General features: G+C 29.9%; 1 protein-coding gene across 1 annotated transcript in view; it reads right to left on the bottom strand.

Annotated features, from left to right (window-relative positions):
- LOC148234210 (uncharacterized) overlaps positions 1 to 16149 on the bottom strand; it is a 367579-nt gene that overhangs the window by 265220 nt on the left and 86210 nt on the right. The window contains exon 2 of the mRNA XM_088188112.1: positions 8898 to 8936. The gene's annotated coding sequence lies outside the window, so the exon portion shown is untranslated. The remainder of the gene's footprint in view (positions 1 to 8897; positions 8937 to 16149) is intronic.

The raw sequence follows: 16149 nt of genomic DNA, 5'->3' as shown, positions 1-16149 counted from the left end.
ATAAGCACACGTAACACAATGTATTATATATTATATATATTATATATTTGAGCGTTTTGTGGTGTTACCATAGTATATACTAACTTTTGAGTGGCAATAAAATATTATAACACATTTATTCACAGTAAATGGAGTGAAAAGTATGTACTCGTATAATAACGGTCCGTTAATGTTTTGGTCACAGATGTATAACATTTTGTGTATAAACGTGTTTTACATTTTAATATAACGTACATTTTGACTGCTTAAACACAGCGTTTAATGCAAGATTATGGAAAAAGTTTATATTATTATTCTCAAACGCGTGCCATATCAATCTTGGCTAAATTTATGTATGTACATACATTTTGTATTGTATTATACATAAATGAAATATATATATACATATACTTATAAGTGAGTGAAGGAATGATGATTAAAATAAAACAAACGGTATTTTCTATTATTAAATAAAGCAGACTAAATATTTTCTAAGGCACATTAAAATACAAACGAACAGGTTAAATATATGGAGATTGTAATGAAAGAGAAGCACAAATAATGAATATGAAATTATGTTTTAAATACATATAATATTAATCATGTGTACATTATTATTTATAAAATAATAATGTACAAATGATTAAAATGACTTCTCATCAAACTATATACTTATAAATAGTATAGGTATAAGTGATATAGTTTTAAGATGGTTTAATAATTACTTATATAAAAGAAAACAAAAAGTTAAAATAAATAATGTATATTCTGAAGAGAAATTAGTGTCTTATGGAGTACCACAAGGGTCTAAATTGGGACCATTGTTATTTGTTTTGTATATTAATGATATAGTTAATAACGTGAAAAAATGTAAAATTCATCTATTTGCGGATGACACATTAATGTATTGCATAGGTGATAACATTAAATAAATTGTAAAGAATTAAGTATATTAGAAATATGGTTAAAGAATAATGTACTTAAATTAAATGAGAATAAAACTAAATGTATGTTTATTAATTATAAAAATGTGTTAGATAATAGTACCAAAATAGTAATAAATAACTCTAGTATAGAAATAGTGGATAATATAAAATATTTAGGAGTAATTGTTGATACAAAATAAATTTTAAAGAACATTGTAATTACATATTAAAAAAAATTAGTAGAAAAATAGGTTTATTATCTAGATTAAGAAATATATTAAGTATAAATACAAAAAAAATAATTTACAATAGTATAATATTGCCCCATTTTAATTATTGTGCAACACTATTAAATATGTTAAATAAATTAGATAAACAAATGTTGCAAAAATTACAAAATAGGGCAATGAGAGTAATCTTAAATAAAAATAGATTAACTAATTGTAAAAGTATGATTGATAGATTAGAATGGTTGAATGTTCAAGAAATATTGAGTATGAATGTTTTAGTATTTATATATAAGTTAGAAAATAATATGTTACCTGAATATTTTAATAAGTATTTAATAAGAAATAAAGATGTACATAAATATAATACTAGAAATAAAGAAAATTTAAAGATAATTAAGTATAAGAAAACGAGTACGGCTAGGGGAATTATGTACGGAGGTTTTGATTTATATAATAGTCTTCCAAGAGAAATCCGAAACAGCAAAAATATAACGGGTTTCATAAATGGAATAAAAAAACACCTTCGTACATATAGAAATAAATTATAATATTAAGACTTTATTATTGTATATTTTTATTTTTTCTTTCTGTTATGTATTTTTTATATATTTTTATATATGTTTACTAAATTTGTTAGATGTAAAGATTAGCTATTAAGCTAAATAAATTAATAAAATAAAATAAATAAATAATAAAAAGCTAGTTCTGAATTTTTTTGAAAAGCATTCGATTAAATAACACACAACTACTAATTTTATCAATAAGCAGCAATTGTAGCAGATGAGAAAAGATAAATAAAATTCCAAACCACACATATGTTTTGTCACACATGATCCAAATTTGTATTCCAAATTTATTTTCTAAAGAGCATTTCATGAGAAAATAAAGTAAATTCGTAATAAATGCTATGAAATCAATAGTTTTCTACTACGGGCAAAATTATAACATAAAACTGTGGATTACTATGGTTTAAACGCAATAATCGATCTTAAAAAAAATTGTAATTAAGATTGATTTAAGACGCGATTTAAAATTGAAACATAAATCTACAAGATATATATCACATGAAAAATCCAAGAGTTTCAGATATGAATATTTTTAATTCATGCAACACCTTTTTTATTATTGAAAATACATTTTCCAATTATATAATATAACTATTGCCTTATTTATAATCGTTTTTTTCTGTATTGTTTTAATTAATTATAAATATCCCAATATGCTCGACTTTGTTATGGAGACCGCATTTCACTTTGACGATCTGTCAGCTATTCGAATCCTCTATGACAGGGATGGTCAATATGTTCAGAATTGCAATTGACTATATATGTTTTTGATATTGCAATCGACTTATTTTAATCTGAGGATGTAATGTATTTTTTGTTGAATAAACAGATAATAACTTATTTTAATATTTTTACTACAACATTTATAACGTTATTTAATGAAAAGATTGTACTTTCATTTCTTCCGGAAAAATAATAAAATCAGGAGAAATAACTTTAAAGAATCTTCCGTGCAACTATTCATTAAGCTCGCTAAATTTATCTGTCTTATTATTTTAAGATATAATAATACTGATTCACATAATTAAAATATTCACAACAGTCGACACTAAAGGGTAGTTGGTTGCTGGAAGCCCATCTCTATAGAGAATCTTAATCGCTTTGTTGAGGCAAGGAGTTCGCAACAGATGGAATACATTTAAACATTTTTAAATCATCTGTATACAGAAAAAACTTTAATTTGTAACTGCAGTATAAGAATCATTAATAAATAATGAGAAGAACGGAGGACCCAGGATGACCCTTAAGGAACCCCTGAAGGGATGAAATATTATTTTGCAAGTCTACGAATGTTTGAATTACTTAATATTAGATGAGTTAAATCATCTGAGTAATCGAGGTCCAATAATTGTTTTTACTAATTACCTATGACAAACCTTGTCAGAGGCCTTCTCAAATTAGTATATTTTACGTATGCTTGTATTCCTGCATCGAAAGATTTTATCACTGTTGTGGCAGTAAAAGTCTGAAAGAAAAGATTATTGAGCGACCTTTATAAAAATTTGCTAATGTTAGAAAAAGTACTTGATTAATTAATTACAGAATTCTTTGAGCTACTCAATAAATAATATATATTTATTTTTATATTGATAAAATATAAGCTAAACCAAGAAATGCGATCCTTTATATATCGTGACATTTCAATTTTGATGTTTTGTCCATAGTTCCATGTTCAATGTTACTACTTTTTTTTGTATAATTTTAATATATTAATATATTGCGATCCACTGTTTTCACATACAAAGCACTGCGTGCGTTATTATTGTGTATATGTATAAACAAGAACCCATTTACGCCCGCATCACGTACTCGGAACGACGATTGTCAAATTTTATATCGCCTCCAAAATTAAAACACTTTAGTTGTGTTTTCTGAACACCCTATACTAGAAAGGACGTGACCGCGGATTTCGTTTCGGAAAAGGCTCTCTTAATCTCGCCGACAAAAGGTTGGCGCCAGCATTTCGTGCCGTGATTTTACATCACAATGCGGCGCGTGACACGCGCTGTAAGAAAATGTTGCGAACGACTGACAGACGAGGCAGGGGTGGCACAAAGAAGAATACAAAACGCGAACGGAACGCGCGTCACGTCAATCAAAATAATATTTCTTTATTTTTTTCATAGTGCCGCTACGTTTCAGACCACGTATACGGTGTGTGTATGTGTATGTATTATCACACGGTCGTTCCAAATAAATGAGGTATAATGTATGCGGTCTGTTTTTTATTGACGACGACTATTTTATAGATATCGTCTAGCTTTTATTTATTTTAATTTCAATAGTAAATTAGTATTAGCAGCTCTGGCAAAAGAAGTGTGCACAGGTGCATTGTTAATAACAGCACCCTTCTTTGGAATTTTACACGCCTGCTTTCTTTTCATGTAAATTACATAGAGGGAGGTGAAGTATCTGTATTTAGAGTGAGACGGTTACGGTTAAAAATAGATCAAGAGCAAAAAGTTTGGGGACCGCTGTTTTAAATAATTAATGTTCTAATTCGTCGGTTTTGAGTTTCCCAGCTTCAAACATCTTGGCTCTTTATTAATGATATTAATAAAGTAAAGACTTGCATCTCTAGTATATATATTTAACGGTATATATATATTTAATAGAATAAGCTTAATTATATCGGAAATGACATACGCTTTTCCAGTGCGAAATTAAGTTAGTAAAAAATTCATTTAAAAATAATATAAAGAACACCTTTCAAAACTAACATTAAAAAACATAACGGTAGATTTTTAATAACATAAGCCCTGAAAACTATGGAGGTTTTTAATCGTTGTATGCAAAAATATATGGAAACTTGAAAATCTCTATGGACGAATGAATAAAAAATTCGTACTATTTGAGAACAAGAGAAGAAAGTTTGCTCGTTGAAAAAATCTTTACATAAAAGTAATACAAATGTAACTTTAAGGTTTGCACTATTTTGGCTTAACGTTCATCTGCTAATGTGAAGAGAGATATACACAAAGTATAGAAAACTATTACGATTAATATATGTATATATATATTATAACACATTTCAAATCCCTACTTTATAGTATGGATTATTTAAATATATACATATAGATGTATACTTATATTAAAATAAGTGAGGCGGAAACTAAGAAACATTCTATGAATCAATTTTAATTAAAAATATGTAGGAATTTCAGTTACCTGCAAAATTTTATTTAGATTTTTAACAATCATTTCGAAACAACGAACGAAAACACAAAATTAAAGAAAGATCTCGTGACCAAACATTTCGTTAATAATTGGAAATCATCTCTCACATTGATCATCTATAAGTACCGCCAATAAAAACTTCTCTTTGTGTGAAGGAACGTTAGACAATTCATTACTATTGTTCTCTGATTCTTTGTTATTGATCGCCGGGGTATCTAGACCGCTTATATTCAAGTGTGTGTCCAAGCAATGCAAACATCCTCATCTGCGATTAGCCAGAGTTGTAAATTGACTGACGATGTTGTAGATACGTTGTTCTTGCAAAGATATATGAAGATTGCATGTTCATAAAATATTAAGTTATATTTAATTAAAAAGTTTTTTTTTTGTGTATTATTTAGTATTGTTTTATACGTATTAGTGTTAATAACAGAATACCAATTGGGTTATATAAAAATAGTAAATAAAATAAAAACATTTTTGTCTTTTTCCATCCAGTAATTGATAACGCACGAGTCAGACACATCTGCGGACTCACGTTGCTTTTTATCGTCCTCGCAAGACAATGCCCGCAGGTCGACCATAGGAGACCCTCCGAGACCCTTCCGGTGGGCGTATCCTGTCCAGGGTTGAAATAAAAACCGAAATAAGCACAATACGCGTCATTATCCGCGCGCTGTTCGCGCTGGGGTCACTATCAACCCCATCCACCCATCTGGCAAAGACAGAAAACAATTTTTCTAACCAGATGCGTCAAAATAATGATTACGGAGCTTTTCCGTGTTATGTGCGGGAAAGCGTAGTAGTTAGGTTCGTGCGATTTAAAAAAAATTAAATCACACATTTACATGATAAACGCGGAGCTCGAGCGCTTTCTCTTAACCCCCTCCATACTTTGGGAGCTACTCTTCAATGCGACCCCTTTTGCGAGAAAGAAAAAATATATACCCTTGAGAATATGTTTTGATAAATAATTTATGAAATGACAAACACAGGGCAAAAGAGCTTGCTCAATGTTTATTTTAAGTAACACATATCTAGAAATTGATCTGAATTAATTGATGTTTGCCACACATAATTATATTGATTGATTCAGATTTACAACTACATTAGATTTTTTCATAAAAATATTACCTTCTCCTAAATATTATCATAATTTGTAATGTTTCAAGTTTGTGGGTTTCAATCACATTCACAATATGTTATAATTTTAAGTCATTTAAACGACAATTTTGAACAAACAAAAACATGGCTCGAAAGTAATTCCACTCACAGTATTTTTTAAAATAGTAGAAGAGAAATGTCCTAATTATGTAATTTTATTTATAAATAGATATATTGCACTGACGATTTTATAGCACATTCGTTTTACTGCAAAAAATACTATTCTATTGACAAGCATAATATTATTGTTATTTTACTCCTGGTTACCAATCGCCGGAGTAGCTACTTTCACCGTTTTTATTTTGAGGCGGAAATACACTTCATATGTATATAATAGAAACGACGCAATTGGCTAGCAAACATCCTTAACTTTGATTCGCCAGAGCTGTCTCGAATCAGCATTATAAAAAATGTGACACCTTATTATAGAGGTAGGGATCCAATGAGAGAAACAGAAGACAGACAGGAAAAAATGTCATGGAGTTAGAATGAGTCACATTGTGAGAATACATAACGACAATTCTGCCGCTCTCACAAAAACACAGCCGACAATAATATAACTCAACACGCCAGCAAAGACTCTCTGATTTTTAATTCTTGTCATTTTAAAAACACCGTCTTAAAGCGGCAGCATTATTTATCTATGTATGTGGTCATTTATAAATATTTATAAAATAAATGGTCTCTGGCTTTTCCAGCTTCTATTTCATGTGCAAAATCACATCCCTTCAGCCTCAAAATCCAGAAAGAGAATACATTTTTAATAATAAATATTTTAAATGGATTTTCAGAATCGTATTATTAAAGCATTATTTTTTACAAAAATAGACATTGTATATACATATAAATATTTCGAACCAAAGTTTTTGGGTGAAATGTGCCAATTTGCTAAACAGTATAATTTGCCGTAATATTTTGCTTTAAAAATTCTTCCTCTTGCTCTTAACAAAACCTAGGCGTGTTTCCACAGATTTCCAGCTTCCGATTCAGATTTTCCACGTTGATGTAGAGCGTCGCAAAGATAAACGCCGGCGTTATTGGCAATTTAGAATTTATGGCCAAACTTGCCGGAATCTGGCCGGTGCCCGGGGCACCCGGATAAGACGGGCGTAAAAATTGACCGTGTACATATAGAGACCACAACAGGTGGTCTGCAATGATAATAGCGCCTATACATTATTATATATGTATATACATATACGTACATACGTAATTATTGCGCAAAACTACCGACGGGATTATACAGGCCGCCCGGCCTTAATCCCGGTTGATGGGTGGAGGTTTTAGTTTTCAATGTGCCAAGTTTCAGCTTTGAGACTTATCGATCAGTATAAAATATACATATATTATATAAATAATTAATAATACAACAGTAATAAAAAAAGAGAATTAAAGAATGGAAAAAGTTAAAATAAAAATTGTAACGGGGAATATTTTATATTTGTAATACAATATACTTCATTTCATTATATCTCGTAATTCTGACGGGCAAAATAATCTGAAAAATTTAACAATATGACTGTAAAAAGAGTCAATCCAAATTTGTTCGAATACTCTGATACACTTTATCAGCATTTTAATATTTAATTGCCGCATGAATGTCGTTGATTAAAAGCAAAAAGAGCAGAGTACATACAGTAAATCGATGTGGTTTTCTAGAATGAGCGAAATACTAATTAGAGCGCCGATTACATACAATAGTTCGCATACTAACGGCAGTGACTAATGTAACTCGAAAAAAGCTAACTAGACCGTTCGATATACCGAAGTTGATGAACTTTCGAAAAAGTTCCTTATGACAAACTTCGAATATCGAATGATTTCTGAAAATCAGTAAAGATTACATCAACCTGGATTTTAAAATTAAGGAATCTTCCACCGCATTCGAAAGACACGATCGTGAAGTTTATATTCGGAACTTTTTTGGAAAAATATCATTTTACATATAAATCAAATTACTAAACTTTTGAAGCAAAAAAATACAATTTGAAAATATGTTGTCGGTTGTAAGGTTATGAATTAATTCGTATTATATTACGTGCTTTCATTTAGTACGGATTTGCACAATTTAATCTATAATTACTACATAGCACTAAATTTAACCCCTTAATTAATTCAATTAATGCGGGTTAGCTAAATGTGACCCCTAACGACTAACATAATGATTAATATCGATAATAAATGAAATATAATATATTATTTTGCCCTCATATAAATTTAAACTTTTTTTTTACGTGATTCAATTTAAATACAATAAAGCAATATTGCTTTTCAATTAATTTAATAAATATTACTAGTGCTTTAATCATTTAAATACACACATTGTTTAATATTTTTTAATAAAAGTTACATTTAATGTATTATATGATCGCATCAAACAGCTAAAATCAGTTAGTTTGCCTATGCAAAGATTACCGCTAAAAACTTCGTTAAAAGAAATTAAGTCTTAGACGTAGATAAGACAGTCGATTCGACTCTTACTTACTAAATTCACTCAATTACTGAAATGAGTAAACTCTCTTTAGCTTTCTTTCTCGTCGTCTCTACCTACTTTAATTGTCTAATCTGGTACGATCTTTTCACTAGAAAAAAAATACGCAATTAGTAAAACGTCGTGAAAATCCAGATAAAAGGTTTTCACAATTAACTAACTCATTATGTGAGTTAATTAATATTAAATATTATAAAACGCTTTTATTTATTTCATTTAATTTAAAAGCTTTGATAATTAAATCTCTGTTATCATATTTTTATTTTATCGCACCGTTAACCATTGTGGCAATTTGTATGTTTTTTTCGGTTGACACAATTCGAGATAATAAAATTAAAATGATTAAAACATGGACACAACTCACTCAACTTCCGCGACGGTAGACGATTTTTATGAAGAATATCTGAAACAGAAAAATAAAATGATAAATAACAATATTATATGTAATACATTTTAATATTTTAACATAAATATGGAGATCTATTTTTACCGTTTTCTGATAAAGTTTTGATAAATGTTTGTAGCTATTATATTATTGAATATAATAATGGACTATTTATTTAAATTAAGAGTTGTCGATTTAATATTTTCCAGAGTGCCGATAAATAATACAAAAAAACAGTTAATCTAAGAAGACTGGCAAATCTACAAAAATAATTATAGCGTTAAGTGTTATGTAAATTTTTTCATAAGACTAGACTTTCGAAAGAAAAAAATACGCTTTTATCAATGTACGTGTTGTCACTGATATTTAATAAAAATTATAATAAATTTTGATCTATAAACAATTAATTAGCTTCATTTTAACATACGCCTGTCTAGTGTGAATTAATATTATTTTTTTCTAAATTACAAGTCCTTCTAAATAAATTTACAAAAATAATATATAATAATCTTTTTTATACTATTCTTTAAAAAAATGTACATTCGCCTTTAAATACGAACAATTAAAAGTTACTTTTTGCAAAATCTAATTTATTATTTTATTTTAATAATATTTAAATAAAAGCATAGGATGTCAATAAATTTATTGTTTTTTTCATATCTTTTTTTGTTAAAATTGTAAAAGGTTCTATAGTTTTTTTTTCTTAAACAGCAATGATTTATTTAATATCCTTATTTTTTATCAATCAATAACTAATACCAAATTGTTAATATGAAAATGGTTATAAACCAATAAAATGGTTATAAACAAATAAAATAAAAAATCAGCAAAATTACCATTTTTGTTCTTCAGTTATATTTAGGTATGTACATACATATTTATAGATTTTTATCGTAGTACATATTCTTGTTTATATATATTTTTTCAGTATAAAATATAATTAAAATATGGATCATGAATATTTGAAAAAATTTAATTCAACATTTAGTCAATATGTCTCTCGAGGGACAAGAAACAGATGTTTTTGCCCTAGAAGCCAGGGCAGAAAATTTGGTGCAATGAGAGTAATAAATTAATTTGTTTGGTGCATAGACTCCAATGTAAAAAAATACTGTCTTGTAGATTTGCGAACGTATTAATAATTATTTGATGTGTTATATTCTTACTTTTATTTTAAATATTCTAATATACATATTTTTTGATTTTAGATAAAATGTGTAAATTACAAATATTGTGATAATAAGTTATTATTAGTGTGATTTTTAATTTATATGTTATTATTTTATTTGTATTTTTTTGTAATCTCAAATCTGTAAAAAAAGTTGTTATTCTATTTTTATACGAAATTTTGAGAAGCTGCAATAATTTTAAAGACAATATCTTAGTGGTGGTAAACGGGCATCACAAAAATGCACCCCCGTAACGTAAAAAAATGGAATTAAATAGAAAAAATATATAATATATAGATGTACTATAATTATAAAATATAAATACATATATAAGGTTTTGTCCTAGATTTTTTTGGTAAAAAGGATGTTAATTTGGCATAAGACATTGGGTGCCAGAAAAGACTTTTGTTAAGACTACCTTTCATCCGCTATGGATTATTAAAAGTAAAGGTATATAATATAATGGAATTTAAAAGTTGCTGACATTTCGTTTTAGGATTGGTTTATTGTTATAGATATCTAAAATACGTATATAAATAAACACATAAGTTTATGGTTTTAAGAGATAATAAAAACGAATTCTACATTTCTAAATAAAATAATATAGCGTGAAATGTAATATTTTCTCGATAAATGACAAATGTCAGAAAGTCAAAAACACTATTGTGCGTGTATGTCGATATAAAATTAGGGCAAAATAAAAAAATACAGGTCGTTCTAGTTGGAAGCGTGTCGCAAACACATCAAACGATTTCGTTCGTAAACAGGTTTAAAAGGGATAACGTTTAATCTATACACCTTTGGCGGCATTGTTTGGGTCACGTTTGCTCCTACTGTCAAAAGAGGGGCGCGTCAAAGGGCCATACTCGAGTTTTTTTTTATTTCCATAGTGTGTATTAAAACTAGGGCAAATCAACGTCAATCGTTTTACTAACATAATTTCAGAAGCTAAAATTTGCATTAAAAAATATTACACACATTGTAAATCATAAATTTAACGAAGTTACCCACTGTGAATGCAAAATGTTATACATAAATATTTGTTATGCGTTGTATTTTATTATATACGCATAAATCACGAAAAGATTGTGCGTTAATTGAAACGCGAGTCAGGTAGGCGTTTTATATGAAAACAATGGGTTCGTAAGAGTTGTTTATAAATCATAACCATGAGACTATATTAATGAACCATTAAGATATTTTTTAGCAATTGTCTAATTGTATAATAAATTAGTGGTTATTTAAATTCAGTTAATTAATTAATTACTTTATTTATTTATTTATTTATTAAAATTATAACCATCGTGACCTGACAGGCAAACCTAATGCGTCACGATAGTCAAAAGTACTAATACATCATAATACATACAAATATAAACAAGTCAAAACAACAGACACAAATCACCTCAACAGGTGTGCATTGTCCCATACGAATTAAACCAAAACTCCATAAGTGCAAGAGAAAATGTCAATATTACTATGGACAGAATTGAGCAGATAAATAGCCTTGGCCAGAGAAGAGTTGGCAAGTGCTCCAGCTCTACACTTAACAGGCAAGAATAGTGGACGCGACCGAGAACTATATCCACCTTCAGGAGCCCACATTTGAAGCTGCTCGAGCACTAAAGGATTGTCTACGATGCCCTTGAGCAATTTCCAGAAGTGTTTAATTACATAAACACTTCTGCGAGTCGACAAAGAAACGTATCCCAGGGCTCCTAAAATAAAAGCACTGGGAAACAAGAACGGATAATACCCGTATTCCTTCAAGTATAAATATCGAAGAAATTTACGTTGTACTTTTTCCAGCTTCAATTCATTACATTGATTCATTACGCCTGGGATCCAAATGATGGAGCTAGTTTCTAGTATGCTGCGGACTAGAGTATCATAAAGAGTGCGCAATACTAAAGTATTCCTGAAGTAAAGCGCATTTCTCAAGATAAAACCAAGCATTTTTAAGGATTTGCTATGAGTCTCTGCAATGTGCTCGCTAAATTTCCAACGTTCTTCGAAAGTCACTCCTAAATCCTTAGTTGAAGAAAACCTTACCAGAAAATATCCGCCTAGGTGGTATGAATATTTTGCCGGCGTTAACGACCTTGAAAATGAAATTGTGTGACATTTCTTTACACTGAAAGGCAATTGGTTATAGCAAGCCCATTTCCATTATTATATATGTATATATAATAAAATTATATATGTATATATCATATAATTCTGGTGAAGAACGCAAAACTGTAAAACTCGATTTTTAAATAATATGTTTAAGTAAAAATAAGCAATTTATTACTCTCGATACGCTTAAAAGTTTTATTTAGGCTTTCCACGAATCAGTTTACTGCTTATATAAATAAAATTATCGATTTAACAATTTATTTGCCGAATCGTTTACACGAAGAATTGTATATATATTAAAGAGCATCATAAAAATAAAATACTTAAGACCTGTCTTCCGTTGGTTGCTTTATATTAAATCTAAATTTCATCTTGTCTTATATATAATCAATATTTAAAAAATCAAAATAAAGCTGATGATGAAGGCATTTTATTAAAAAAAGAGACTTTTAATGTAAGATATAGAAATAGCTTTTGCCACGGTATAGTATGATGGTTTGATTCATAAACTATAGTATTACAAAACCCCCGAGCTACGAAAAGTAAAAGCTATGTTGTTTTACTAAATAATGAACGCTAAATACCGGGTAAAATTCTAGCTGGAGTTCCTCAGGGAAATTTGTTCGGGCCGTTTCTCTATATCCTGTATATAAAGTGATTTAGATTCTCTATGGAGACAGGCTTCCGTCAAGCGTCTGTCCTTTAGTGCCGGAAAATGGCATACTGTGTCATTTTATCGATCCCGTTTGCCATCAGATTATTCTTACGATTTCAGTGGAAACGTTTTATCAAGAAAAACTTTCACAAAAGATCTTAGGACCACTTTTGAGAGAAAATAAAGGTTCTCTCCATACGTCTGTGATGCTCGGCGTTGTTATGAGAATCGGTTTCACTCCAACAATCCGTTAGCTATTTGCATTTTCTATGACACATTAGTTTGCAGCATTATTGAATCAGGATCTATAATTTGGATTTCCCGAATAACCAAATACTCCTTATTAATCGAAATAGTTCTTGAAATGGCTTTATTAAATGGTTATTGTATCTTAGTGCCTTTCTTTGGAGCGTTGGAATACGATTCACTGAGTTGTATCAGAAAGTTGTAAGTCGCTAAGCATTTATTTTAACTACTGAAAAGTGCTTAGAGAGACCACTATTTTCATCCATACCAATACCACCGCTTGCCCTATTACATGACCGGAACAGATTCTTACACAAGCGCCTGGACAAGCAGGTACTTGTATTTCTAATCTTATCCCGAGCACCATGTGAATGCTAGACCAAGCTCAAACACTTTTACCAGCACATTCGTATTGGGGCCCTACGAATCCATCTCCATCAGGTGGGCTGCTGGATTTTTACGTCCAGAGAGTGGTCCACAGCTTCCGCAGTAATATATATTTTTAAGAGCGTTAGTGAACGGGCCCTCGTTAGCACGCAGTATGGTCATTGCTATAGATTCTCCTTTCGAGAATCGCCCATAACGCCATCATCACTATTGCTCTGTTGCATACCACCGAGAGTTCCTTGCCCCTCGAAATGAGTTCGCAATACTCTTCCACACAAGAATGATGGACCTCCAGCGTGTGGTTCAGATGCTGTCAATAACCATACTATTCTTGAAGAATAACAGTTTTGGAATTACGCTTCTAAATTGTGCAAATTTATTTCGAAAATCGTGGTACTGTCTATTTTACAGTATTATTTTCCTTTGACATGTTATGATTGTCTTAATTTTAATAACTGTATAGTTAAGGCAATCTTATTATTTTACAAATATAACTCACGAAATAAGCAGTTTTAACCTAAACCCTTAGAATTTATTAGACTTTAAGATTAAATTTGATCGTCATAGCATTTTCAAAAATAGTTTTTTATTACCTTTTTAAAAACAACAAATAATATATTTATATAAAGCTACTCTTTTCTATCGATAGGCTGGATACAAATAAGGATATCAATCCTTAAAGGGTTTAGCAAAGCTCATTTACTACATTTAATCCTTTACGAATTAGACCCACCGATTGTCATAATTGTTATAAGTCCCCTATTATACTAAGTAGACAAATAAATAATTCTAAACAGTTTAGCAAAAAAAGTAAGCCCAATAATACCGATAGTTAGTATAAAAACATATTAAATTGCAATTTCAAGTTCTAATCGCTTCCAAATATAGATTTATTCCAATGGTGGGAGACGACCTCGCGTCCAATTAAACTAATTAAACTAGTCTCAAAGTGGGACACGACATTAGTAATTATTGCAACTACTCCAGAATTAATTCCAGCAAGATGCCCCGAAGACGAGCTGAGACGACAATACGAACGTCATCCTGATTAATTGCATCGAGAGCTAATTGAAATAACAAGTAATAACAAATATATAGAAATAAATTATTGCTATAAATTAATTTATATGATAGATATAATAAAAATACAGACATGGCCACAATAATGGGGCAACCCTAAAAATGGTTTGTAACTGTTTACAAGTGCAGGGTCTGACAGAAATATTTTAGCAGGTAGTTTTAACCGTAATTTTAAAACATATACAAGGGAATTTGTCGTTTTTAATTGCTCAGCTAAGTTTTAAAAAATATTGCAGTTCTAATTATTTAGTCTCGCTTTCAATTGCGTGATATAGGCCAATATTGATTGTTTTAATTTTTTTTATTTATTAATTTATTTTGAATATTATACAAACATTTAAAAAATGTCAAAAAACGCCAATTAAGTAATGCTAAAAGAGCGAATATAATTTTATTGCTTTCGCAGATTGCATATTATTGCCTAAATATATCGGAAATTAGTACACATACTAATTGCTTACGACATACTAGCAAAAATGCTTTGAAATGGTTTAACGAATGTGGTTCTTACATATTAAAGCCAAAAATTGAAAGAAAACGAAAGACAACTGCTCAGGTAGATCGAATGTTGGTTCGCGAGTCTCTTAAGCATCGTCAAAGAACGTCTTCAAAGCTGTCTGCTGAAAATTTTGCAAGTATATAGGGCCATCCATTTTTTCAAGGACGATGAAAAGAAGGCTTAACGATGTTGATCTTAGAGATTGTAAAGCTTGACACAAACCGTGGCTTTCTGAAATAAATAAAGCTCGAAAGTTAGAATGAGCCTAAAAGCACCGAGATTGGACAACTGAAGATTAGGCAAAATTCATTTAGTCTGATGAATCAAACTTTAAGATATAAACTTAAATTGATGGTTATAAAAAATATGAAAAGCTTAATATATTCAAAAGTTTATAAAGTAATAATTTTATTTTTTGATTTTTTTGTGTAGTACACGTGTGTTGAAGAGTTGGAGAATAATATCTAGCTGATTGCGTAGTACCCAAAGTAAAATATTATGGCGGAAGCGTTATGCTCTGCAGGGTTGAAAACCTATATACTTGCGATGAATAGTAATATTTATATTTCAATGTTGAAATCCACTTGAATGGATTTCTATTAGAAAAAGCACAGACCACGCTACCAACTAATTCCAGCAAGAAAAAGCTCTGTATCAAAGTTCCCCAAAAGGCAGGGGTTGCTTTGCAAGAAAGGGTTTGACTCTTTTAAAATGGCTTACCAGACCTAAATCTTGTGGAGGATTTATGGGCAAAATTAAAAGAAAATATAAAATTGTTCTGCGAGAAAAATTGCAGATGGAATGTAGAAAATTGTCTTCGTCAACCTGACAGTAGGGCAAAAAGAGTTGCAATTCTAATAAAAGCTGAGGGGGAGCTACTAAATATTGAAAATAAGCCTAAAATAAACACTTGAACAATCTCGATCTGTTTTACAAATTTTGACTAAGAGGAGGCCGACCTAACACAGACCATAGATTATTGCAGAATCAGCCGCTTCTCTCTTTGCATCCCCTGGTCAGCTTGATTTATACAGAGAGACACCTGGAGCTTACAGATGCACCTATGAAAAACTTTAC

This window comes from Plectrocnemia conspersa, unplaced genomic scaffold, assembly GCF_051122295.1.
Source record: "Plectrocnemia conspersa isolate PC_06_02 unplaced genomic scaffold, ASM5112229v1 ptg000006l, whole genome shotgun sequence".
Lineage (NCBI taxonomy): Eukaryota > Metazoa > Arthropoda > Insecta > Trichoptera > Polycentropodidae > Plectrocnemia > Plectrocnemia conspersa.
This window is presented reverse-complemented; position numbering and strand designations above follow the sequence as displayed.